A 27,389-nucleotide genomic window follows, 5' to 3' on the forward strand; every position below is an offset into this window, starting at 1 on the left:
GCCAGGCCCAGGATACTCGTGCGTGGTGTGTGACCTAGCATGTACCAATGGTATCCGAGAGAACTGCTAGTTCCAAGGGTTGACATGTGCCCATGATGGTCAAAGCATGTGCCAAGACAAAAGACCAACATGTCCCAATGATGGTTGAGGCATGTGCATGTGCCATGGTCCACAAGCTAGTCTAAGCTCAAGGGTTCTTTCTAAGTCCTCGCATCACAAGGCAAGGGCCGAGGAGCCTAACAAGAACAAAGGTAAAAAGGCCATTACCTTTAGTTGCTTCTTATGTTTGGGATCACATAGGCCCAGAGATTGCCCATAACGAAAGAAGCTCATAGCCATTACGAAGACTTATAAAGAGTCCAATGGCAAGAACAATGGTAACCATCAGTACCTTGAAGACTCCAATGGTATATTGAGGCTCGATGCTATTTGGTTGAGCCAAGAGAAGTGGACCTTTCAAGCTTTAAATGAAAATGATAAAAGTATGGTGTAGAGAGCCACCAATCGAACCAAAAAGATCAGCCAAACCTTTTTCATCAAAATACACAATAAGAGACTCTTAGAAGAAAGTCAATTTAGCAATAGACACATCGATGTCAAGGCCAAAGAAAGGGATGATCATGAAAGCATGCCAAGGACTATTAGGATGAGGGATGGACATCAATCTAGCACGTGTATACGGTGAAGGATCAACATTCCCCTAGCAATGAGGGTTGCTAGAATGAATGAGGGACAATGTCACAGACTGCGTATGAGTCTTAAACTAAGTGGGTCACATAACAAGACTTGTTAGAGATGGTGTAGGTGAAGCACCATAAAGGATCAGAACCAAGGCCTTAAAGGCACATATTTTATCAAAGTGTGCAGGCCAAGGCCAAGGCTGAAGTGCAAAAGTACCCTTATGGTAAGCTGTATAGTGCCAGAGATGAAGACTACCATTGAAAGGTTTTAGGGTGCCTTAAGGTCACAACATGATTTGATCATAGGTGAAGCAGTGTAGTGGCACATATTGAGTAATCGATATAGAATTTGGTGGTTAGATTTGAAACTAGCACAGAAGTGCAATAGAGTTGGGATGCAACCCATCTACATTAGCAATGAATAAGTATTATGGGTAGTGTCGCATTTGACAGGATCTTGAACCAATCCATGAGGACATAAGTGTAGGACATATAGGAAAATGTCAACTATGTGCAACAAAAGAGTTGGGTGTGGTCTTGGCATCGATGAAGGCATCAACATAGTAAGTGGAAGAGATTGCCATGGTCAAGCCATGGTGTGCCTCGATCCTACCATGACATGACCTTGAGCTAATCAGCAATTGAGGCCTTGTTAGAGAGACAATGATGTTAGTGCAGTAGGCATGCATTATAAGCATGGGAACATGTTGTTGATAGGGTATACAAGTAGTGTGTCCCTTAAGCCCTAAGATGGACGGATAAGTGTGAACCAGTGGGTGGGCACCTTAGAGTCGAGTAGCCAGTCAGATGTTATCAATTGAAGCTGTGCATGGGCACACTCGAGTGGGTTGGTGGAGCAACAAGTGAAATCTAAGAATTATGGTGGCTAAAAGGTTAGTCGTTGGGCCCTGAATTGGTTAACAAAAGGCCCCAAGATGATTGGGGAGAAAAGTGTCCCTATTTGAAACATTCTTATGATTCCTGGTAGGATGGTTGAGAAATCTTTTACACTCTTTAAAAGGGGATAACTGGTGTCAACTCTTCACCATCCCTTTAGCTGGCAAGTGGGCAAGGCCTTACCAGTGTCTACTCTTAGGCACATGTGGTGTCTAGGTGGGTGGGCATCATTAGGTCATAAGTGTGGCAGATGTCTTTTTGGGTCATGTTAAACCTAGGAATTATTGGGGTCGATAGGCCTTATATCGTACCATTACTTAAAACCATAGGATTAGATGCTAGCCTTCGCTATACCTCTCAATCACCCCTACTTAAGCTGTTTTAATGAGTAACCAAGGATCATGAGATGGTGTTTCTGTAAGAGTGGCACCATTAAGCCTAAGGGATGAATGAGTTAGCAACCAAGCACATTGCTAGACCTTTATGGCCAATTAGTAGAGGTGTGTTGCAACTAGGTAGCGTATTTGAGTTCTTCAAGATATGGCAAGCATGATGTAAGGTGTCAATCATGTGTGCGGGTAGCCTAGACTGAGGCTAAGGGCTAAGGCCCTGTGATATGAGTTTCATGTCACAATATGAGCCTAGTGTGGCTGTAGGTTGGTTGTTGACCAGCATTTGTGTTGTGCTTTCATGTTCTAAGCATAAAAACTTGCATATGATCAAGGCAAGCATAGTGTTGGGTTCTCATCATGTTAGATTCAGATAATAGTATGAGAACCAGGGCTATGTGCCCTTCTAAGCAAAGTGAGTCGGTGCTTAGGACCTTCATGCCTATAGGCAGAGATTGGTGCTTGGGGCCACCCTAAGAATCATGGGCTAATGAGTTGATAGTTCCTCCCTATGAGCTTGAGAATGTGTGACCCTACGGGGTTAGAGTGAGGAAAAACTCACGAATATGCAACTTGAAGGATCAATATGGAGTTGTCCATGGGAAAATGGACTTGCGAAAGGCATACCTTGACTATGTGTAGTCTTGGTGCTACATGAACATGTGGTTTTGGTTTAAGGAATGTGTGGCCCATGACACGTGATATTAGAGCCTAGTTTGGCTCTGTGGTGGGACTAAAGTGGCCCTAGGTGTGGGCATGATAATGATAAATTGAGAAGAGATTGCAATAATGTGGATATGTAGGCTCAAGAATGACCCATTGAAGCTATACATGGTAAAAATTAGCCTATGTGGAAGGCCTTCAAGTTGACTCTTGGATGCCAAGTGAAAAAGCATGAGAGTCTAGCCTCACCTAGTCAAAGGTGTTGGCACGTGCGAGTATGTGATGCCCTTTTAGTGGGAAAAACCATGTTGAGACCAAAATACAAAAAGGCTACACCATGAAAGGGCATTGTGTAAGGCCATATGGGCTAAGATGTATAAGGTCCTAAGAGATATGAGGTGAGCCTATTGAGATCAGTTACTAACGTGTGCATTTGTTATATGGTGCAGGTGCCCTAGTGTAGGTACAAGCTAAGTATTTAAGGTCCAAGTGTGGAGCCAATCTATAAAGGCAGATGAGTTTGAGTCGACTGAGGATTGAAGGCCTAAGTTTGTGATGGTTAGCAAACCATGAGTTCTTTTAGTCAAAGGATTATGAGATTTTGTCGATCAATGGACCATGCTTGTGTTGGCGAAGAGAGAAGGCCTTATGAGATGAGGTGGTCAGTGGACCACAACAGTGTGCAATTTAGAGAAGCAAGCAAACAAGAATTAGACTTGAGTTGCGTGGTTCAAAGGATTGATTGAGTTAAGCAAAGCTAATGGTAATACCATTTGAGCATCCCGTTAGTAGGCTAGATGAGTTTTAGTAAGGTAAAATTGAGCCAATTGGGATGGTGTAACTTTCTGAGTGATGCTGGCCAAAGGGATGGCCATGAGTTTGAGTAGGTCAATAGACCTTGAGTATCAAGTGGGTTGGTGAACCCTAAGATTGAGTAGTTAATGAATAGTGTGATCAAGTGGATTAGTGGATCCTAGAGCATTAGGTGGGCTTTGAGTAGCCCTTTTAAGATATGCCAGAGTCAAGGCAAACAAGTTGTGGAACCATTATGGAGACATGGTTGCTTGTAGAGCTGAGCTGAGTTCAAGTAAAAGTGCGGGAGCATTGTGATTGCTTATGATATTGAGCCAAGGTAGTGGAACCTATGAATATTGAGTATGTGATTGAGTCCAAGATAGCATATGTTAAGGTGCCACTACCAGGGCGGTTGGCCAATGGGCCCAACTAGAGAGGTGACCTTAGAGTGGTAAAAAAGACCTAAGTTATTTTATGACTGAAGTGTTTGAATGCCACCATGCTAGGGTTTATTATGGGTGGTGCCATATGAGTGCAGTTGACCTAAGCACTACGTCCAGTGGGGCATATCAAAGAGTCAGTGCCACAAGTGTAAGGTTGGTGTGATAGGTCACATCCAGCGGGGCACACCAATATATGGCAAAGTAGGTGGTCATTCATTCCAGCAAAGGTCATAATCGACAAGGGTGCCTAGAGGTCACAACATGATGTGATCATAAGTGAAATAATGCAATGGTACATACTGAATAATCGAGATAAAATCTAGTGGTTAAATTTGAAACTAGCATAGATGTGCAATGGAGCTAGGATAACACCTATCTACTATGGGCGATGCCTCATGTGACAGGATTTTGACCCAATCTTTAAAGATGTAAGTGTGGGACATATGGGAAAATGTCAATTATGTGCAACAAAAAAGTTGGGTGTGGTGTTGGCATCAATGAGGGCATCAACATAGTATGTGGGGAAGATTGTCATAGTTAGGCCTTGGTGTGCCTCAGTCCTACCATGGCTAACCTTGAGATGAGCAGTAGTCAAAGCCTTATCGGTGAGACAATGGTCTTAGAGTAGCGGGCATGTAGTATAAGTACGGGAACATGTTGCTGATAAGGTGTGTAGGTAGTGTGTGTCCTAAGCCACAAGATGGTCGAGCAAGTGTGAGCCAGTGAGTAGGCACCCTAGAGCCAGGTGACCAATCAAGTGTTATTGGTTGAAGCTGTGCACAGGCACCCTCAAATGGGTTGGTGGAGTAATAAGGGGAATCTAAAAATTATGGTGGCCAAGATGTAGGTCATTAGGCCCTGAGTTGGTTGACAAAAGGCCATGAATGGCTAGGGAGAAAAGTGTCCCTTTTTTAAACATTCTTATGGTTCTTGGTAGGATGGCTAGAAAATCTCTTACGCTTTTTATAGGGGGATGACTAGTGTTAGCTCTCTACCACCTCATTGGCTGGTAGGTGGGCAAGGCCTTACTAGTTTAAAGTGAGCTACTCCTAGGTACATGCTATGACTAGGTGGGTAGGCATCATCTCATCATGAGTGTGGCATGGTGTCTCCTTGGGTCATGGTAAACCCAGGGACAATTAGGGTCGCAGGTATCATATGGTGTTGTTAAGTAAAACTGTGAGGTTAGGCACTAGCATTCACTATGCTCCTCGATTTCCCTTTCTTGAAATGTTTCAATCTATAAACAAGGATCATGAGATGGTGTTTTCATAGGAGGGGCACCATCAAGCGTAAGGGATGAGCGGGTTAGCAAGTAGGCAAGCTGCTAGACCCTTGTGGCTAATCGACAAATGTGCTATAGCTATGTTGCACACTCGAGTTCCTCGAGATGGGACAGGCATGATGTAACATGTCTATCATGTGTGCAGGTAGCCAAGAATGAGGCTAAAGGCTGAGGCCTTAAGATATGAGTTTCATGGGATGAGATGAGCCTAACGTGGCTCTAGGCTAGCTACTAACCAACATTTGTGTTGGGCCTTCAGGTTCTAGGCACTAGAGCTTGCAAATGATCTAAGCGGACATGGTGTTAGGTTCTCACCATGTCAGAATGAGATAATAGTATGAGAATCAAGGCTGTATGCCCTTATGAGTAAGGTGGGTTGGTGTTCGTGACCTTGATGCCTACAAGCAAAGATGGGTGCTAGGGGCCACCCTATGAATCATGGGCTGATCAGTCGATGGTTTCTCCCAATTGAGTTTGTGAATGAGCAACTCTATATGGTCAGAGCCATGAAAAGCTCATAAGTATGTGGCTTGAAGGATAGATATCAAACTGTCCATAGGAAAATGGACCCGCAAAAGGCTGACCTTGACTATAAGTAGTCTTGGTGCACCATTGGCCCCAATCCACTTCCTTTTCGACAATTTCAAGCACTCTTTGACTCTCTTTTCAAAGTCCTTTTAATCTTTCCCTAATGGTACTTGTTTATGATTGGTCTTTTGCTTAAATTTAGCCTTGGACAAAATTTACCTTCTAATTGGGGTTGCATTCCCAAACAACCTGACTCACAGACAGTGCCTCATGGTGAGATAGGGTCCAGGCACAATAAGGCTGTCACCCTCTCCAACACCCCTTTTTGGGGGCTTCAGCCTTGGTCCACCATTAAGGATGCTTCTCCAAACTACAATTTTGATGCCAAAGGCATTAGATTTTCAAGCTAGCCTCTTCCCGACTCACTTGCTATTACCAGGGAATCCTGGTAAGTTTCTTTTCCTCTGTTTATTGATATGTTTAAACTCAATGGATAATTCTACCTGACCTAGGCTTATGATGCAAGCATTGACCAAGCAATGGGGGGAAAGGTCTAAATGAACAATGAGCATGAGTCATCGTAAATGAGGCACGTCAGGAGCTTTACCACTAATAGTCATACGCTAACATTGCCGAGGACTCACTTTTGGGCCAACAACAATCAACAAGATCACGAAAGGCCATCTTCTGCCCCTTCACGTAGAGTCTAATGGGTGAGGGTTAGAGGGAGCAACAATGCGTGACACCCAGGCAACGTGCCCTCGGCCTAATGGCTTGGGGTGCAACTTGTGTTCAAAGACTCAATGGTTCATAGGATTCTACAATTCATACTAAGAATTACAATTTGCTACATTCTTCATTGATGCAAGAGCCAAAATATCCATTGTCGAGAGTTGTTTTGGTTTTTAATGACAAAAACAGTCATGATGTTGCTAGCACATGCATGGTGAATGGGATAGCGACAGCACATATTCATTTTGATTCCTTAGTGTGATTTATGTGGGGGGTTCATTATTAGGCCCCTAGCAATGGTATCGATCATTTTGCTTGCCCGGGAGGTGGAACAAAATGACTATTGTGCATGCCTAAGGCTAAAAAAAGCTCAGGGCATGGACGCACCCTCACCCCTTGAGGTTTTGTTAATGTGTTCGCAAGTCATTCGTTGAGTCTCACAATGTCACAGGTAGCCAACCATCCACATTGTCATGATCTGAAAACTTTATTAGACCATTCAATCAATAAGAGCAATAGGTGGTGTGTACAAAGTGCAGGGACATAGTCAACATGACCTTATGACTTGTGCTAACTAGGAATTCCATGTTAAAGACCAATGATTACAATAATCTATCCCTACCACAATGAAATTTCAAAGATTACTCAGGCTTGTCAGCCAAGGCTATAGACTTATTGAATACATTAGTGTAGCAAGCCTACGGCCTAAACATTTAAAGGCATCGTAGACCTATTATTACCTCAAACTTTCTTGGCCTAAGTGACCATAGTCTCTCTAAGAAGCTAGCTACAAAAGACCACCTCTACATAGCTAGTTAGCAAGCTAAGGTCTCATTTGTTAATAGAATTAACCAAACAAATCGCTCTACCAACTAAGAACAGCCATGTACCACTACCCATAGAATCAAGAAAGAGCTTTCATTCTGTCAATCCTTATTATGTTTTGACCTAGTGGTGCCTTTCCATCAATTCCTTTAAGTTTCAGCCTTTTGACCATACTCCCCCCGAAACCCAAAGTCTTTGATTTCATATAAGGTGCCAGTAGAGTCCTAAAAGTAACATTTGCCAATCCCTATTCAATATTATTAATGGTTGAGACTAGGATAGTATCTGATTCTCTTTGAGCCCCCAACTTTCGTTCTTAATTAATGAAAATATCCTTGGCAAATGTTTTCACTATTGTTCATCTTTCAAAAATCTAAGAATTTTTGCCTTTAACTATGAAATACTTATGCCCCCAATTGTCCCTGTTAATCATTACTCCTATCTCGAAGGCCTACATAATGGGCTAAAATCCTATAATGTTATCCCATGCTAATGTATATAAGCATAAGCTTGCTTTAAGTGCTCTAATATCTTCAAAGTAATAGTGCTAGAGGAATGACCCAGGTAGTTAAGGCAAAGAGTGCATCACCGATAGTAGGGATGAGTAGATCGGTGTTCACCATAAAGTAGATAGGATGACCCAAACCTAGTTCCAACTATGAGCTTTTTAACTGCAACAACTTAAATATATGCTATTGGAGCTAGAATTATCATGACTGCTAGCAATAAACTTGCCTTCTAACAGATCCTTATTAAGGGATTTAGATTGTACTCATTTCAATTACTAGACTCATGGACCCCGATATTATTATTTATTTTCGCTACCTCTTTATGTTAGGATTAGGTGGATTGTGCACCTGTTGCTTCCTTAGATGTGGTAGCCATTTCTCAGGCTCTCTCTCCGAAATTGAACCCTAATTTTCCATCACCTGTCACTACCATAGTAGGCCACTATCCTACCATCAAAAGTTGATAAGGAAAAAATTTGAATGATGCATCACCAGCACAAAGTTCGTGTAATCCATCATGTTATTATAAATCATCAGATCAATAGTTAGAGCTCGTGTCAACCTTTATCTAATAAATGCATCCCTTCCATAGGTTATGGTTTGTAACATATATTAGCTCTAGAATTAGTATGGTTATCTACCTAGTAGATACCATTAAACAAACTATAATTGATTTAATGACCTATAGTTTCACAGTCTGAATTTGTTCATACTTACATAAGCATATGACTATTGGTAGGATCAATTGGGTAGCATTCCTTTGGGACATTGGCACTACATAGGCCTTAACACATCAACTGAGCGATAGAGAGAGCCAACACAGAGCACAGGCATCATCCATGTTGAGCACGTAAAATGCATAGCATCTGATGAATAAAGGCCAAAAGCCTATGCCCATAAAACATTCCATATTTGAAAGCAAGAATGAACACCAATGCACTAATATGGCCACAGAGGTTTTGGTGGCACACTTGGGACACGAGGCATGATTAAGGTTCATCTCGTAGCCTCTAAAGACACAAGGTAGATGAGGGATGGCAAGACATCCAATTTGCATCGATTTAGGTATGCAGCATAGGATACTGATTATGCCCCTAAGGTACGATGACCACATAGGGGGAGATTGAAAAGGATGATAGGTTGATAGTTTAATGCATTAAGCATGGAGCTTGCCAACATGCACAACTATAGCACCATTCATATGTCCATTACGTACAAGTGGTAGCATCCATTCTCACCAATCCATAACCCACGCAATTGATAACTTAATGAGCAAGTGGAGGAAATGACATATGAGACCATGCCACAACTGCTTGGCATAAGAAAAACACTAATAAGGGCCACAAGATTGCCTTTGCCATCCAAAAAGCAATAATTGCATGTTACCACCAATGCCTAGTCTGGCCAAGACCACACACGCAAACTCTATTGTCACCACCCTAAAGGGACGTTGCCTAATTTAAGGACTTGTTCTTGGGGTCTTTGGTAGCATCGACTGCATGCACAAGCTTGGCCAGGCTAAGGCATTTTTATGGATGATGAGAAGGGACCACGAAACTATCAAACACCTAAGAGACTTGGCCAAACCAAGCCCATACTTGTAGCTTTTGCTTGCATCACCCCAAGGAGCCATTGCCCAATTTAGGGACTTGGTCTAGGGTTTGGGATCTAGGACAACATTAGCTATAGGCACAGGCTTAAGCTCGGTACAACCGAGCTTTTTTTTATGTGCATACCAACCGATCGAGTCCATAGGTACCAATAGGTCACTAGAGTAGCCAGTCATCGGATGACATGGCCAAAAGGCATGTATCACTTGGATTTTACTCTATGGACATTGCCATGATGTATGCAATGATAGGCCCATCACAAACACCTACTCTTCTCGTTAAAGGAAAGGGGGCCCAAACAACCACCCCCTAAAGAGCATAAAAGATTCTATAGATATACTAACAGTAGGCATTAAAGTGTTTGAAATGACAACATTTTTTTCAAAACAAGCATATCATGCACTAAGGGTCTACAGGTGCCAATAATGGTCAAGGTAAATGCTCATAACAAGGGCTAGCATATGTTGATGGTGTTTGAGGCAACTGCCCACACCAAAGGCCATCTTCTGTCGATGTTGATGATGCATGTGCTCACACCATGTCCAAGTTGTGCCAATGCTGATCTAGGCATATACCCATACCAAGGGCCAACATGTATCGATGATGGTCGAGATAAGTGCCCATATCGACGGCCAGTCATGTCGATGATGGTCGAGGTAGGTGCCTATACAAAAGGCTAACTTGTGCTAATGATGATCGAGGTATGTGCCCTCACCATGCACTAGCATGTACCGATGACAGTCGAAGCCATGGTCAAAGTTTAATTCTAGGACATGGTGCATATGCTAGTGGTACATTTTTTTGCCTAGGGCACCATCACCGAAGCATCATTGAAGAACCTAACTGGTGGCATTAAGGGTTTTAGTGATTAGGGAAAGGGGCCTGGGGGTGTGCGCACATGATGTGTGATAGGTGCAAGTCCTTGGCTCTAATATTGGCCCACTATCCCCCAAGGAACCTTAACAACTCACAACCTCTTTTTCAAGTAGCCATTCAAGTGTTTAAAATAGGGATTTTCTTTTCAAATGGCCATAAAATCTTTTGCACTTCAATTTTTTAGCTGATTTTTTTTGTAGATGCCAACAAAAATAGAAGGATCATGTATACCAAATTTGGGGCCAAAACTCCTAAAACATTTTCAAAAAATCATAAACTGTGAAAAATTTTAAAAATTATGAAATTAAAAATGAGTCATCTTGCCATGGAACTTCACATGAAGGCTTAAGGGCCATTATATGAATTTACAAGCAATAAAAATGGCATTGGCATGGTAAAAATATGAAGATGTACCTAAACCCACCTATTGTTCAATTATGGTGCACATGGTGCGTGACCCAAGCCCAGGATACCTTCAATGGTGCACGGCCTAGCATGTGTCGATGGTGTTCAAGGAAACGCCACACCAAGGGCCAATATGTGCCGATAGTGGTCGAAGCATGTGCTAAGACCAAGGGCCAGCATGTCTTGATAATGGTTAAGGCATCTACGTGTCTCACGGTTCACAAGCTGGTCTAGGCCTAGGGACTCTCTCCAAGTCATGGAGTAGTTCTAGTCTTAGGGGGGTAGATTTTAGGCATGTGCATGAGTCGTGATGCACAAGCTAGACTAGGTTTTTCTGAATTGAGAAGCAGTTTCAATTCTAACGGGATAGAGTCTAACAGCTAGAAAGACCAAGTCTTGAGGCATACTAGAGGTTTAGGTTATAGGGAACGAGCCTAGAGCAATGGTACAGGTAGTGATCAAGGCCTAGAGGCTCAGGCTCGATGTTCAATATTGGCAAAAATGAACCAAGGGCAGGTGCGGGTATTAGTAAGTGTTGTATTAATTTACGAGCCATAAAAATGTCATTGGCATGGCAGAAGTATAAATATGTGACTAAACCCACCAACTGCCTTATCTTGGTGTGCATGGTGCATGGCCTAAGATTAGGATACCCACACTTGGTGCATAGCCTAACATGTGCCGATGGTGTTTGAGGGAACTACTTGCATAAAAGGCTAGTACATGCTGATGGTGGTCGAAGCATGTCGTGAGACCAAAGGCTAACATGTCTCGATGGTAATCGAGACATGTACATGTGTCATAATCCATAAGCTGGTCCAAGCCCAAGGGTTCTCTTCAAGTCAAGAAGCAGTTCGAGTTCTAGAGGGATAAAATTTGATAGCTAAAAGGACCAAGCTATGAGGTGTACTAAAAGTCTACACCATAGGGAAATAGCCCAAAATAGTGGTACAGGTAATGTTCAAGACACCAACAACTTAAGCTCAATGTTCAAGTTTGGCAAAATTAAGCCAACCTAGGTGTGGGTGCCGATGAGCCATAAAAATGGCATTAGAATAGCAAAAGCATTAAGATGTGCCTAAACCCACCTACTGCCTAGTCATGGTGCATGGTGCGTAACTTAGGCTCAAGGTACCCATGCTTGGTGTATAACCTAACATGTCCCAATGGTGTTTGAGGGAACTGCCTACATAAAGGGCTAGCATGTGCCGATGGTGGTCAAAGCATGTGCTAATACCAAGGGCCAACATGTCTCGATGGTGATTAAGGCATGTACATGTGTCACATTTCGTAAGTTGGTGCAAGCTTAGGGGTTCTCTTCAAGTCTAGAAGTAGTTTCAGCTCTAGCATTAGCTAGGGGAGCTAGGTCTCAAGGCATACTAGAGGCCCAAGTTGGAGGGAACTAGCCTAAAATAGTGGTACGGGTAGTGATCAAGACTCCAAAGGCTCTGGCACAGTGTTAAGTTTTGACAAAATTGAGCTAGGCCCAAGAACAAGTGGTGTGAGTTCTTATATGAATTTACAAGCCATAAAAATTACTTTGGCACATCAAAATTTAAAGATGTGCTTGAACCCACCTACAGCCTGGTCATGGTACACATAGTGCACAGCTCGGGCCCAGGATCCCACTTGTGGTGCATGGCCTAGCATGTGTCAATGGTGTTTGGGAGAACTACTCACACAAAGGGCCAGTATGTGCCGAGACCAAGGGCCAACATGTGTTTACACTGTTTGAAGCATGTACCAATAATGGTCAAGGCATGTGCATGTGTCGTGGTCTGCAAGTTGGTCTAGACCCAGGGGTTCTCTCTGAGTTGATAAGTAGTTTTTAACTCCAGTGCGACAGGGTCTGATAGCTAAGGGGACCAGGCCTTTAGCAATAATGGAGGCCTAAGTCATGGGGAACTAGCCCAGAACAGTGGTACAATCAATGATCAAGACTCTAGACAGTCAAGTTTGGTAGAATTGAGCCAGGCCTAAGTGTAGGCCCTAATGAGTACCTATATGAATTTACAAGCCATAAGAATGGCTTTAGCATGGCAGAAATATGAAGATGTGCTTGAATCCACCTATAAAATAGTTATGGTGCACATAGTGTGTAGCTCGAGCCTACGATACCTAAACATGGAGCATCACCTAGCATGTACCAATGGTGTTTGAGGGAACTACTTGCACAAAGGGCCAGCATGTGTCAATAGTGGTTAAAGCATGTGCTAAGACCAATGGCCAACATGTCTCAATGGTAATCAAGGCATGTGCATGTGTCATGGTTTGCAAGCTGGTTTAGGCCCAAGGGTTCTCTCTAAGTTGAAGAACATTCTAGTTCTAGCAAGATAAGGTCTGACAGCTAGGAAGACCAGGCCTTCAAGCCTACTAAAGGCCCAAGTCATGGGGAACTAGCCCAAAATAGTGGTATTGGTAGTGATTAAGACTCTAGAAACTCAAGCACAATGTTTACGTTCGATAGAATTAAGCTAGGCCTAAGTGCGAGCACTAGTGAGTGATGCACTGGCACACAGTCAGACCTAAGTGCAAGCACTGATGATTGAGATACGAGTGCATGATCAGACCTAAATGCGGGCATGCCTAAGCATTGTCCTAGGATGATCAGATTTGTAGGCTTCTAGAATGCCCAGTACTACAACATAATCTTTGACAAGCTAGAATTATGTTGACCACTTAAGTTTTGTAGGCTGACTTAAGGACACAGAGTCAACTCCCTGTCTAAGGCTGCACAGAGTTTGGCTTAAGATGAAAGCCCATAACACATGCTTTAAGCATCATTTGGTGCCGATGGCAATTAAGGGGTAGACAAGTGCCTTAGGTGAGGGGTCAAGGTACACATGTGCACCAAGTGCCAGTGTCATAACTTGCCAAGCTCCCCAAACCAAGGTTAACACTTCTACAAGGGCCAATGGACTAGGCCCAGGTGTGGGCACACCAGGCCATAGTAGACCCAACAAAGCACCAAGCCCAAGTAGACCTAACAAATAGAACTTCTACAAGGATCTAGAGACTCCTAAAAATAGTATTGTTCCATGTACAATTTGAAATCTTTATGTATATCTCATGTAATCTCTTTGTAATCTTAGACTCTATAATAGCCATTGGATAGAGTCCATCTTGGCCATTGATTCTTGGGGGCTTTAACTATAAATAAAAGGCCTTCCTACCCTCATTTAATGTACAGAAACACTTGAGTGAATACAAGTTATAACATTTCCAAGCATCTCTTGCTTTCTAGCCTTTTCTGTGTATAGAATGTCTTTTAGTGTTCTTTTGAGTGCTCACTCTTTAAGAGTGTTTTCAGGCTGACTTAGGCATACAAGGAGGGAGTCTAACCTAAGGCCACACAGAGCATTGGTATAAGTCTCAAGCCCATGATAGTTGGTATCAAAGCAGGTTCTGCTTTAAGGTCATATTTACTTCGCACTTAAGGTGTTCAAGGAAATTGCATCTCAAGTGATGTTGGTAGCTGATAGCCAGAGGTCTAAGAGCCATCTTGTGGAACAAGAAAGAAGGTTACCTTAAGGGATATGATGTCAACCCTGGATGGCCACTTAGCCAAAATAGAGGTAAAAGCATCAAACCTAGGCACAGGTTCGAGGAGATTGAAGAGGAGATCAAAAAAAGATTCCATGGTGCCCTCAACAAAACCAATAACATGTTCACTCGGAAGAATGAAGCCTTAGAGGCCTTGGTTGAGGTAATGCACAAGGAGATGAATGAGCTCAAAGGGAAGCTCATAGCATGTAAGGTAGCCATTGGGAATGGTGTGTTACCTATAAGAACTAGGGCTTGAGTGAAGTTCCTAAGCCAAAGAAGTACAAAAAGCTCGATTTGCAAAGCACAACCTTTATATATTTGGTTGATATTGCACTATTGTTTTAAAGATGCAGGTGTAATGATATGAGATGTAGATATGTTGTTGTCTGGACTAGGAAGGAGTTCAAGAATAATTTAAATAAAAGTTTTACCCTGAGTATGCTAATGATGACGTAGGGGCGAAAATCTATAGACTCAGTCAAAGAGGTGAGGTATAGGAGTATGTTCAAGGGTTTTCAGAACTGATGCTCTATATTTCAAACCTTGGAGAGGAAGGTCTTTTTTATTTCATGGAAGGGCTTAAACCATAAGCCAAGAATGAGTTGCAGTGAAAGGTGTCAAAGATTTGGCCAAAGCCATGACAGTTGCTGAGTCTTTAGTGGAGATTTGGCCATAAAAGAAGTTTGCGTCATTCAAGCCAAAAGGTTATGGCAGAGATCGACAGTCCAAGGATAGGGACAAAGGTCGACAGACCAAGATTGGTCAAGGCAGGCCACCATCTAGGAAGTGGAAGACAAGGTAGTGGAACTACAAGGATGGAGAGCCACTGACTTGTTTCATTTGCGAAGGTCCACACATGTCAAGAGATTGCCCCATAAAAACCTAGCTACCTACCATTAACAAAGAAGATGGTGAGGGGTCAGAGAAGGAGACCATGAAGCTTGGCTCAATTGTGCTAAATTCAATCCAGGCCAAAGGGTGTCGTAAGTATAAAGGACTAATGTTTGTAGACATGATGATTATGGGCAAAAAATTGAATGCACTTGTAGACATAGGAGCATCTCACTTGTTTATATCTAGAGATGTAGTCAAGAAGTTGAACCTAAAAGTATAGAAAGGGGCTGGTATGATCAAAACAATCAACTTCGAGGAAGACCCAACAATTGCTATAGCACATAGAGTGGAGCTACAACTTGAAATATGGAAAGGGAAGGAATTAGTTGAGGTAATTCTTCTAGATAATTATGATCTTGTTGTTGGTTTAGAATTCTTTGATCATATTAGTGCACTTTTAGTGTCTTTTGCCAATTGTATTTGCATATTGGACTATTGACACCCATGCATTGTGCCGACAAGCTAAGAATCAAAGTTACAGACAAAGATGCTATCTACTATACAATTGGCTAAGGGAGTGAGTAGGAATGAAGACACTTTCCTTGTAGCCTTAAAGATGGAGAAGTCAAGACAAAATAGCGTTGATACCCCCTTGGAAGTACTAAAAGTGATAGAGTCATTTAGAGACATGATATCTGTTGAATTACGTAAAAGGCTACCACCAAAGATAGAGGTGGATCGCAAAATTGAGTTGGTGTCAAATGCTATCCCACCAGTTAGAGCCCCATGTCAAATGCACCCTTGAAATTGGAAGATTTAAGGAAGTAGCTTAAGGAGCTTATTGATGCAAGCTACATTAGACCATTAAAAGCCCCATTTGGTGCCCCATTATTGTTCTAGCGAAAGCATGATGGGTCATTGACTATTCATAGATTATAGGGCACTGAATAAGCTGATAGTGAAAAACAAGTACCCAGTCCCACTCATTGTAGATTTGTTTTACCAACTTGGAGATGTAGGTGGTTCACCAAGTTGGACTTGCAGTCAGGGTACTACCAAGTCAGAATTGCTAAGGGGAATGAGCCCAAGATAGCTTGTGTTACACGTTATGGGTCTGATATGTTCTTGATAATGCCTTTTAGCTTAGCCAATGTGCTAGCAACATTTTGCACCTTAATGAATAAGGTACTGTAGCTATTCCTAGATTGTTTTGTTATGGTTTATCTTGACAGTATTGTGATTTACAATCAGTCATTAGAAAAACATGTAAAGCACCTTAAGCAAGTGTTCTAAGTATTAGGGGAAAATGAGTTATTTGTGAAAAAGGAGAAATGTTCCTTTACTTAGAGGGATATGCCATTCTTAAACGACATTTTAGAGGTGGAAAATTCGGATGGATGTTGCAAAGTCTATGCCATACTAGATTAGGAGCTACTAACCAAGGTCACAGAGTTAAAATCATTCCTTAGGTTGGTGAACTACTATAGGCACTTCATTAAAGGCCATTCTACCATCACCACACCATTAACAAACATGCTCAAGAAGGGAAAAATATGGGATTGGAGTAAGGAGTGCCAGTAGGCTTTTGATCGACTAAAGTGTGTAGTGACTGAAAAGCCTATTCTTGTTTTGCTAGATCACACTAAGCCGTATAAGGTGTATACAGATGCATCAGACTTTGCCATTTGAAGGGTGTTAATGTAAGAGAACCATCTAATTGCCTTTGAGAGCCGAAGCCTCAATGAGACCAAGCATAGGTACATAGTCTAAGAAAAAGAGATGACAGCAGTGGTGCACTATTTGTGCACATAGAGACATTACCTGCTAGGATCTAGATTTGTGGTTAGAATTGATAATGTTGCAATAAGCTACTTCCAAACTCATAAGAAGCTATCTCCCAAGCAAGCTAGATGGTAGGATTTCCTTTTAGAGTTTGGTTTTAACATGGAGTACAAGCCTTGGAAGGCTAACTTAATGGCTAAAGCACTTAGTAGGAAGGTGATGCTTATTACCATCAATCAACTTGATAGTTCCTTGGTCTCATGCATTAAGAAAGGACTAACCCATGATCCTGTAACTAAGATGCTCATGGAGTATGCCCAACAAGCTAAAACAAAACATTTTTGGTTGTAAGATGACTTACTTTTTACTAGAAGAAATAGGATATTCATGCCACAGCATGGGAAACTCCATAGGGAAGTTATGTAGGAATGCCATGACTCGAGGTGGGCTGGCCACCTTTAGCACTAGTGCAGGATCGATATTATTAGCCTTATATGTAGGATACATTGAGGCTTACGTTAAAACATGACTTGTTTACCAGCAGGATAAGGTGGAGCAAAAGTTTCTAGCTAGTTTATTGAAGCCATTGCCTATAGCAGAATGCCCATGAAAAAGTAGACCATACCTGGTGCAAGACTGATACTATTGGCTTCGCATGGAAGATGGCATTGAGGCCTATGTCAAAACTTGACTTGTCTACTAATAGAATAAGGTGGAGCAGAAGTTACCAGCCAGTTTATTGAAGCCATTGCCTATACCAAAATGCTGATGAAAGAATGTTTTGCTAGATTTTATAGTCAAACTACCCAAGTCAGATGGGTTTGAGAGCATCATGGTAGTGGTGGACTGATTTTCCAAGTATGGTACATTCATTCCAGCAACCAAGGAGTGCTCAGCCAAGGAGGTAGCCTGGTTATCCTTAAAAAATGTGAAGTATTGGGGCATACCATAGACCATCATTAGTGATTGGGACTTGCATTTTATTAGTGATTCTGAATAGAGTTGTTTAAGCTATTAGAGTCAAACTTGAACTTTTCCATTAACATCCATCCACAAACTGATGGACAAACTAAAAGAGTTAATGATTTATTAGAGGTTTACCTTAGGCACTATGTTAGTGCAATACAACAAGACTGGCCTAAGCTGTTGGATGTTGCCTAATTTTTTTACAACTTGCAATAGAGTGAGGTGACAAACCAGAGTCTATTTGAGTTAATGATAGGCAAATAGCCACTCACCCTAAGAGTTATTGTAGCAAGCTACATTAGACCTAATCCAGTGGCTTATAGGTTTGCCAAGGCTTAGCAAGAGCAAGTAGACCTTGCAAGAATCTATCTATATAAAATAGCCAAGAAGAGTAAGAAGTGGGTAGATCACAAGCATTGAGATGCTTAGTACTAGGTTAGAGACGTTTAGTACTAGGTTAGAGACTTGGTGATGGTGAAGCTGCATTCAGTCTTGCACCATAAGGGCATGCATAAAGGCCTAGTCTAAAGATATGAGGGGCCTTTTAAAGTTATGAAAAGAGTAGGGAAGGTATCCTACAAGCTAAAAATGCCACTAAAGCCTAAGGTACACCTACTTTTCCATGTTAGCATGTTAAAGCCATTTCATAAGGATCAAGAGGATCTAACATAGGCAAAGTCACAACATGCAAACATAAGGATAAAGGCCTTTTATGACAAAAAGACCAGTGTATTTTAGTTGACAAGGTTTTGAGAAGATAGAATTACAAGCCAAGGCATGAGTATTTAGTGTAGTGGAAAAGACTTCCCAACAATAAGGCAAGTTGGGAACCAACTAAAGATTTTTGGTAGTTTGAGGACTAAATCAACCAATTTCATTTAAAGCATGCAACAAAGGCATCATGAAATCAAGTAAGGGAGAGTGTCATAACTCATGCAAGCTTTTCAGACTAAGGTTAAGACTTCTATAAGGGCCCTAAATGGACTAGGCCCTAGTGTGGGCATGCCAGGCCATAACAGACCTAACAGAGCACCAGGCCCAAGCAAACCTAATAGATAGAACTTTTTAGAAGAATTTTGAGACACCAAGGATAGTATAGTTCCTTATACAATTTGAAGTTATGATGTATATCTCATGTAATCTCTTTGTAATCTTAGACTTTATAATAGCCATTGGATAGAGTCAATCCTAGCCATTGATTCTTAGGGGCTTCAACTATAAATGGACGGCCTCCTTATCCTCAATTGATGTATAGAAACACTTGAATGAATACAAGCTATAGCATTTCCAAGTATCTTTTTCTTTCTATCCTTTTCTAACTTTAGAGTGCCTTTCAGTTGTCTTTTGAGTGTTCACTTTTCGAGAGTGGTTTTAGGCTGACTTAGGCATACAAGGAAGGAGTCCAGCCTAAGGCCATATAAAGTGTTGGCATAAGTCCCAGGCCCATGACTCTAGCATCTGCTGAAGAGGTATCTGAGGTAGCATTCCGCACCAAAGGCCCACCTATGCCAACAGTGGTTGAAGCAAGTGCCCGCACTAAGTGCCATCATTTGGCAATAGTGTCGAAGGTAACATCCTATACCAAGGGCTAGCTTCTATTGATTGTGTTCGAGGCAACAATAGGCTAGCATCAACTGATGGTGTTAGATGTGGTTGCCTGGACCAACCAAAGGCCATATGCTATCGATGACATTCAAGGCAACAGCCTACACTAAGGGCTAGTGTGTGCTGATGAAGTTTGAGGCAAGTGCCCACACCAAGGGCATTTGGTTATCATTTACTTGGATGCTTGAGGGAGGGATGTCATCACTCAACCAAATCAGTTGTAATGGAAAACATCATTCATCCCTAACCCTAAAGGGATGTGATGTAAAAAAATAAAGTAAAAAAACTTCAGTGGGTATGGAAGGGAGGGATGAATGAAAGTGACGAAAGGTTGAATCTTAGTAGATCATGGCAGCAAGGCCACTCTACCACTGACAATATCCCATTTCATATTTAAGTCATTTATAAAGGATTCTACCCACCACTTAGTAGGAATTAAGCTCAAAGAATGCCTGCATGACTTGTCTGCCATAAGGGCAACACCTATAAAATATGCCCTTAAGGGCCATGGACCCTTATTGTAAGTCAATAATAGGGCAATAGGTGCATGCATCATTTTTAGCCCAAATTCTAACTTAAAGGCATTTAGTCATAATCCAATGAATGGTAGCTTCACACCACTAGCTTTTCAACCAAGCATAATGATGAACTATGTGAATCAATGGTTCCTTTTGTACTAGGTTAGTAGGGTAAAACTAACTTATTTTATGATTATTTAAACCCAGCTCATGCTCCTATTGGTGGTTGAACAATATAACACTTAGTGAATTTTACTTCAAATGATAGGAAAAGCTAACATCGAAGGATCAAAAAGTAACATTGCTATGAACGCTTGGCTGCCACAAGCCAATTATCCCTGTGGCAACTTTTTTGACACATATAGCTTCAAATTTTAAAGGTCTGAAGGATTGATAGTCCATGCTTTCATAGTTCATATTCATACTGGAAATCAAAATCAAATGAGCTTTTACCTTTTTCTTCCACACGAGATTCTTATTCTCATCAAACTCATCTTAAGACACTTGTATTATCTTTTAACAGATGTGTTGTCCTTACCAATCTCCCCACTTAACAAAGTCTTCCACCAGGATCAACCAACCAAGGCTGACCTTGGGTCCAAAAGAATAGGTTATGCCCAATTTTCAATTCATAGAATAAGTAAAATAACATTAAAAAATAATGGTATTTCAATTTTACCAAAGGGCTCCCACTTATCCTGCACCTCTCAAGTCATTTCACAAAGTTGGAATAGAGTCGAGCTCAACAAGGTCTTTTTTCCCTGCTGATTCTACCAAGCCCGTTCCCTTGGTTGTGGTTTCACTAGATAATAGACGGGGATAATAAGAATCTTATTAATCCATTCATGTGCATCACTAGTTAGATGATGAGGCATTTAGCTACTTTGAAATAGTCATAGTTACTCTCGCCATTTATCCGTGCTCGGTTGAATTTCTTCACTTTGACATTTAGAGCATTGGGAAAAAATCACATTACATAAGCATTCATAGGGACCATTACAATGCTTTGTTTTAATTAAATAGTTATATACCCCTTGTCTGTATTATTCTGAGTTGACTGTTCATCACCTAAGGAAGGCCCTCGAAGGAACCATTCCCACCTATCCCTTGGTCGGCACATGGTGTCCCACTCTCATCGCAGGAGTAGCTCAAACAGTGCATTGATAGTTGATGGGTTTAGGACTAGAACCCCTGTGCCCAGCCCTCAAAGCCAATTTTTTCTCGAGATTACAAATCCATTTTGTCAACTTCCTTCACCTACATTATTCCATTGACTAGAGGCTATTCACCTTGGAGACCTGATGCAGTTATATGTATGATTAGGCATGGATGATACTTGGTCCTTTGGATTTCAAAGGCCACTAAATGCACACAAGGCACTACATGACATGCAGTGCTCTTTTGGCCACTGGACCTTACCTCCATCTGAGCTATTTCCAATGCGGGTAGGTTATTAAATAGAAAAGATAACTCTTCTTGAGGCCTCTACCAATTTCTCCAGACTCCTTAACATTGCTATCAACCGTCACATCCCAATTCAAGAATTTTAACCTAATTCTTTTTCGAAGCTCGCATTGGATGCGCTATTAGACAGGCTTCCCCCGTCTCTAAAGATCAACTAATCCATGTGTAAGTGCCATTCACATGGAACTTTTCCCCTCTTTGGCCTTCAAAGTTCTCATTTGAATATTTGCTACTACCACCAAGATTTGAACTAATGACCACTTCGCCTAGGCTCATGCTCGAGTTTTGCAGCAATTGTGGTACCCTCCTACTTATCGAGGCCATGCCCTTGCCCTGACAATCGAGTATAGGTCGTGTGTTTAAGCACCATCCATTTTCAAGGCTAGTTGATTTGGCAAGTGAGTTGTTAAACACTTTTTAGTTGATTTTGACTTCCATGATCACTGTCTTACTGTCTTAATCAACCAACACCCTTTTGTGGGTTTTAGGTTAGCGCACAGTTAGGCACTATAACACAGCTTCTAGATCATCCTACATAACTAGTTCTACTTACACAAAATGGCCTACTTAGAGCTCTCGATTCCATGGCATAACTCAATGAAGCAGTCACACCATCCTACCTCTTTAAAGTTTGAGAATAGGTCAAGAGCATTATGCCGTAGATGCCTTTAATCATTGGCATAACTTGATAGAACTGGCTAAGGGCTCTAGCTATTTTAAGGGAAACTTTAAAGAAAACCAGCTACTAGATGATTAGATTAGTCTTCCATCCCTATACACAAGTTAGATGAATAATTTGCATGTCAGTATCACTATAGGCCTCCACCAGAGTTTTCTTTTGGCTTCGCCTAGCTCAGGCATAGTTCACCATCTTTTAGGTCTCGACAAGCATGCTCACACTCAAACCCTTCTCAAAAGATTTGGTTGGTGGTGCACTTATGAGAGATCCCACCAATCAGCTTCATTATGCCTTATGGTTTTTCTAGCCTATTGAATAGAACACATGTTAGACTTTTTGGTCTATATTTCGAGATGAGCTAGATAAAGAGCCTATAGGCTGACATCAAGAGCACGTGGGTGCCAAGGCATGTCAAGATAGCACATACTGTGTTCCATGATCATAGCGATGACGTCTTCGTTGGCATATTGAAAGCCTAGGCTTAGGCCATCATTGCAATCCATGTCAGTCCATGCCTTGAGTCGATTGATGTACCAACTTTCATAATTCCACATCTAACCAAAGTGCATCGTCGGCCCCCATTCACTTCCTTCCTGACAATGTTAAGCACTCTTTAACTTTTTTTTCAAAGTCTTTTCATCTTGTTTGCTATTAATCTCTCGCCTGTATTCAGCCTTGGATGGAATTTACCACTCCATTGGTGTTGTATTGCCAAATAATCTGACTCATAGATAGCCCATCATGGTGCAACAGGGTCCAAGCATAATGGGGCTCTTACCCTTTCTGACACCCCTTTTTATGGACTTGGGCTCAGTCCACCACTAAGGATGCTTCTCCAAACTACAATTTGGATGCTGAGGATGCCTGATTCTTAAGTTGGGCTCTTCCTTATTCATTTGTTGTTATTAGGGCAATCTTGATATGTTTTCATTCCTCCACTACTCAGTGGATAATCTCTCCTGACCTAGGGTGTGATGCAAGCATCAACTAAGCGATATGGGGGGTTGGATGGGGTACAGATGGACAATAACCGTGCATCACCAAAAATGAGGCACACTGGGAGCTTTACTACCAAATAGTCATGATGCTATCATTGCTGAGGACTCACTTTTAGGCCAACCACGATCGACGAGATCACGAAAGGCCATCTTTTACCCCTCACTCAGAGCTCGATGAGCAAGGGGTTAGGGAGTGATGATGTATGATACTTAGGTAGATGTGCCCTTGGCATAATGGCTTAGGGTGCAACTTGCATTCAAAGACTTGATAGTTCATAGGATTCTACAATTCACACCAAGTATCACATTTTGTTACATTTTTTATCAATGCAAGAGCTGAGATATCCACTGTCAAAAGTCATTTTGTTTTTTCACAACAAAAGAAGCCATGGTGCCGCCCACCCATGCACTGTAAATGGGATGGCAGTAGCACATGTGCTCTTTTTCATTCTGGTTCCTTGGTGCGATTTGCGTTGGGGGTTTGTTATTAGGCTATGGGTGATGATACCAATCATTTCACCCACCCGAGAGGTGGAATGAAGTGACCATCACACCTATCTAAGGTCGGAGGGGCTTAGGGCACAAAGGCACCCTCACCCCTTGGGTGTTTTGTTAACATGTTCACAGGTCTTTCATTGAGCAGTTTTCGACAATGATCCTTTCACAAGTTCACCAATGAAAACCTTGTTACGACTTCTCCTTTCTTTAAATGGTAAAGTTCAATGGACTTCTTGTGACATCACTATCATAACATCTAGGTTAGGAAACCTAACAATTAGACACAAAAATCATGGAGTCACCAACAATCTTTTTTACCTAAATGTGATTGGCTACCTATGTGAATTTATCCTTTTTAAGGTTATCTTAAGCCTAAGTTAAGAGTCTCTAAAAGGAACAAGTTATGTTCTACATCATCAAAACTAAAGTTCTAGAGTCAGTTATGTGCAAGGAAGGTATTAGCACCCCTTTATGCCCAAAATTGGTACCAAGTTAATTATATGTTACCTTACCTAAGTTTTTTCAAAGATGGTATTATTACGCAAAGAAATCAATTCCAATCCTTTTATTTATTTACAAAGCATGGTGATACAAAAATTCTATCAAAATATCAAGAAATCATGCAATCATGCAATAAATATTAAATCATACCGCACAAAAATTATCATGCAAATACAATATTATAAATCATACCAAATATCATGTAATAATATCATGCCTAAATAATGCTAAAATATTCATGCAAGAATTTCATGCAAATATATTAATTATCATTCAATAATAACAATCATGTAAATATATTATATCATGCAAATATAAAATACTATACAAATATATTAATAACCATTCATACAAATATATAATCATGAAATCAAATATAATCACGCAAATATATTAGTAATTATATATACTCATGCAACTATGCATACAATAAATATAGAAATATGCAATTAAATATCATTCAAATATAATATTAATCATGCAATAACATATAATGTCATACAAATGAGCATGCAATTAAAAAAAATCATGCGATAAATATAAAATTATGCAATAATAATAATGTAAATAAATATATTAATAATCATGCAATCACACAAATAAATAAATTAATAATCATCCAATTAAATGTATAATCATGCAATTAACAATATAAATCATACAAATAAGCATGCAATTAAATATATAAACCATTAAAATAAATATATATTTAAATATATAATCATGCGATCATACAAATAAATAAAATAATAATCATGCAATTAAACATGAATTAAATATATAATCATGCAAATAATAATATTAATAATTATGCAAATAAACATGCAACTAAGTATATAATCATGCAAATAAAAATATATAAACCATGCAAATAAATATTTCATTAAATATATATCATGCAATTAAACATGCAATTAAATATATAATCATGCAAATAATTATATTAATAATCAAGTAATTAAATATATTAATAATCATGCAATCAAATTAAATATAATTAATCATACAAATAAATATACTAATAATCATGCAAATATATTAAGAAATCACACAAATAATTATAGTAATCATGCAAACAAATATATTAGGCAAATAAATTATCATGCAAATATAATATTAGTCACGTAAATTCATGCAAAAATAAATACCATGCAATAAATATAAAAATAACAGTAAGCAATTAAATGTTATAAAAGATATGCAAAAATTAAAAAAAAAAAGCAAACTTTACCTCAATGGATCAAGGGTTCCAACTATTTTTCATCTTTCAAAAATTAATGTTTCCTACTATAAATCTTAGCCTTCCTTCTAAAAACTCAAACTAAATCTTTGCAAATTTTTTTTCCTGATTGCTTCTTCCTTGTTGATTCAAAATCTTGCCCAAATTTTCTTTCTTTTTAATGACCTCTGTTTGATCTTGAAATCAATTGCTATGAGGCCCCCTTTTTTATCACAGGTTTAAGGTCCTTATATAAGGATTGAATCCCTTTTGATTTGGAAGGAATTAATTCAACTAAATCTAATATTTCTCTCCTAATTTTATTTTCTTAGTAATCTTCCCTTTTTTCAATAGATAGAGTCCAAAGTCTTTCCAAAATTATTCAACTATTAAAGTTAAAATCTGAGATAGAATTTAAGAGTTGAATTGAATTCAAGATTTTCCATACAAAGTCCTACATTTTTTTTTTATTTTTTACCTTTTTTTTTACCAATTGACTTTGACTCTTTTGACTGAAAAAACAAAAATTAAACTAAAAATTAAACTAAAAAATTAAAATACAAATAAAATTTAGGGCTTAATGTTTGGGCCCAAAATTCATATTTCCAATTAAGGTCCAATTGCACAATCAAAATTAAAATTCAAAGCCCAATGAGTTTAAAAAAATCCTCGAACAAAATAAGATATCTACAATTGCCCTTCTTTGTACATTTTCTATGAAACAAGAATTTTACAAAGACAAATCTATTTTGTCCTAGTCAAGAAAAATTGAAAAAGAAAATTCCAAAGGCTCTTCTTTAGAGGTTTGAATTTTTTTTTTTAAATGCTCTTACACAACTGAGGTTTTAAAACTTTTGAAAAATAAAATGCTCCCTTACAACTGAGGCTTTAAATCTTTTAAAAATAAAATGCTCCCCTATAACTAAGGCTTTGGAACTTTTGAAATAAGATGCTCCCCCATAACTAAAGCTTTGGAAACTTTGAAAAATAAAATGCCACCCAAAAACTAAGGCTTTAGACCTTTTGAAAATAAAATGCTCCCTCACAACTAAGGCTTTGGAACTTTTGAAAAATAAAATGCTCCCCCACAACTGAGGCTTTGAAACTTTTGAAAAATAAAATGCACCCCCAAATCTGAGGCTTTGAAACTTTTGGAAAATAAAATGAGATCATTCTTATCTTTAAAAAAGCTCTTCTTTGATAAAGGCATTGAAACTTTCAAAAATTTTAAATTGAGTTTTTGCATCTTATCTGAATCATCATTGATTGCCTTCCAATGTCTCTTCTCAAAATTATTTCCTTATCTAGTTTTTCCTTCTTGCTTTAGTAACATATGCAATGAATGAAAAGATTCTCCATAATTCTCAAATTCGATTTCCAAATTTAAACTTTAATTTTTTTCCTTTCAAACATGCATGATGCATGGGATGAATATGATGAACACAATGTATACATACAATGAATGAATGAGCCAAAGTTTTTTCAAAATTCCATCATAATTTCACAACTTAAAGTTTAATCTTTCTTTTCCAAACATCAAGTGCATGAGTGCAAAAAATGCAATGATATATGCAACATGTAATAATTGCAGTGAATATAACACATGAATGCAAAATTCCTACCCAATTTCAAACTTTAAACTTTCTTTTCCTTTTTAAATATGCATGATGAATGCCATGAATGAATGCAATATTCTTAGTATGATTCATATATGTAATACATGTGGTGAATGTAATGAATGTTATGGAATTCATTTTTCTTTTCAATTGTGGTAAATTAGAGGGTTCTCAAAACTCTTGATTTATCTTCTCACTTCTTTTAACTTATCAACACTTATGGTTTTCAACATGAGCTATCAAGCATCATCAAGTAGTCCCATCTATAATATCATCCAAATCCAAAGTTTCTTTCTTTCAATGAGATCTCAAGACTCTTTTTCATGTCTTCTTTTTAGCTTCTCATCATGTTTTTTTTTTCAACTTCTTTGAAACTGGCCAGCAAATGTATCAACTAATTTGTGACCCAAAATTCCTCTTCATTAGCTTTGTCGTTTGATTTCAATATTTGCAATGTTTATTTTCATTTGTAAGCCACAAGGATCAACATCATTTTAAACTTCTTTCATCTTTCACATTTCATTTT

General features: G+C 39.6%; 2 non-coding genes and 2 pseudogenes across 2 annotated transcripts; all 4 read right to left on the reverse strand.

Moving 5' to 3' along the window:
* Positions 1-6,420: 6,420 nt before the first annotated feature.
* LOC149518804 (5.8S ribosomal RNA) lies at positions 6,421-6,575 on the reverse strand. Its single transcript, XR_016342523.1, has one exon. It is a non-coding gene; the product is annotated as a 5.8S ribosomal RNA (ribosomal RNA).
* Positions 6,576-6,883: 308 nt separating this feature from the next.
* On the reverse strand, positions 6,884-8,498 carry LOC149518805 (18S ribosomal RNA; annotated as a pseudogene).
* Positions 8,499-19,680: 11,182 nt separating this feature from the next.
* LOC149518806 (25S ribosomal RNA) lies at positions 19,681-23,004 on the reverse strand (annotated as a pseudogene).
* Positions 23,005-23,233: 229 nt separating this feature from the next.
* Positions 23,234-23,389, reverse strand: LOC149518807 (5.8S ribosomal RNA). Its single transcript, XR_016342517.1, has one exon. It is a non-coding gene; the product is annotated as a 5.8S ribosomal RNA (ribosomal RNA).
* Between the last annotated feature and the right edge of the window lie 4,000 nt (positions 23,390-27,389).

This window comes from Durio zibethinus, chromosome 5 (assembly GCF_047325235.1).
Source record: "Durio zibethinus cultivar Kanyao isolate XHJ-2024 chromosome 5, ASM4732523v1, whole genome shotgun sequence".
NCBI lineage: Eukaryota > Viridiplantae > Streptophyta > Magnoliopsida > Malvales > Malvaceae > Durio > Durio zibethinus.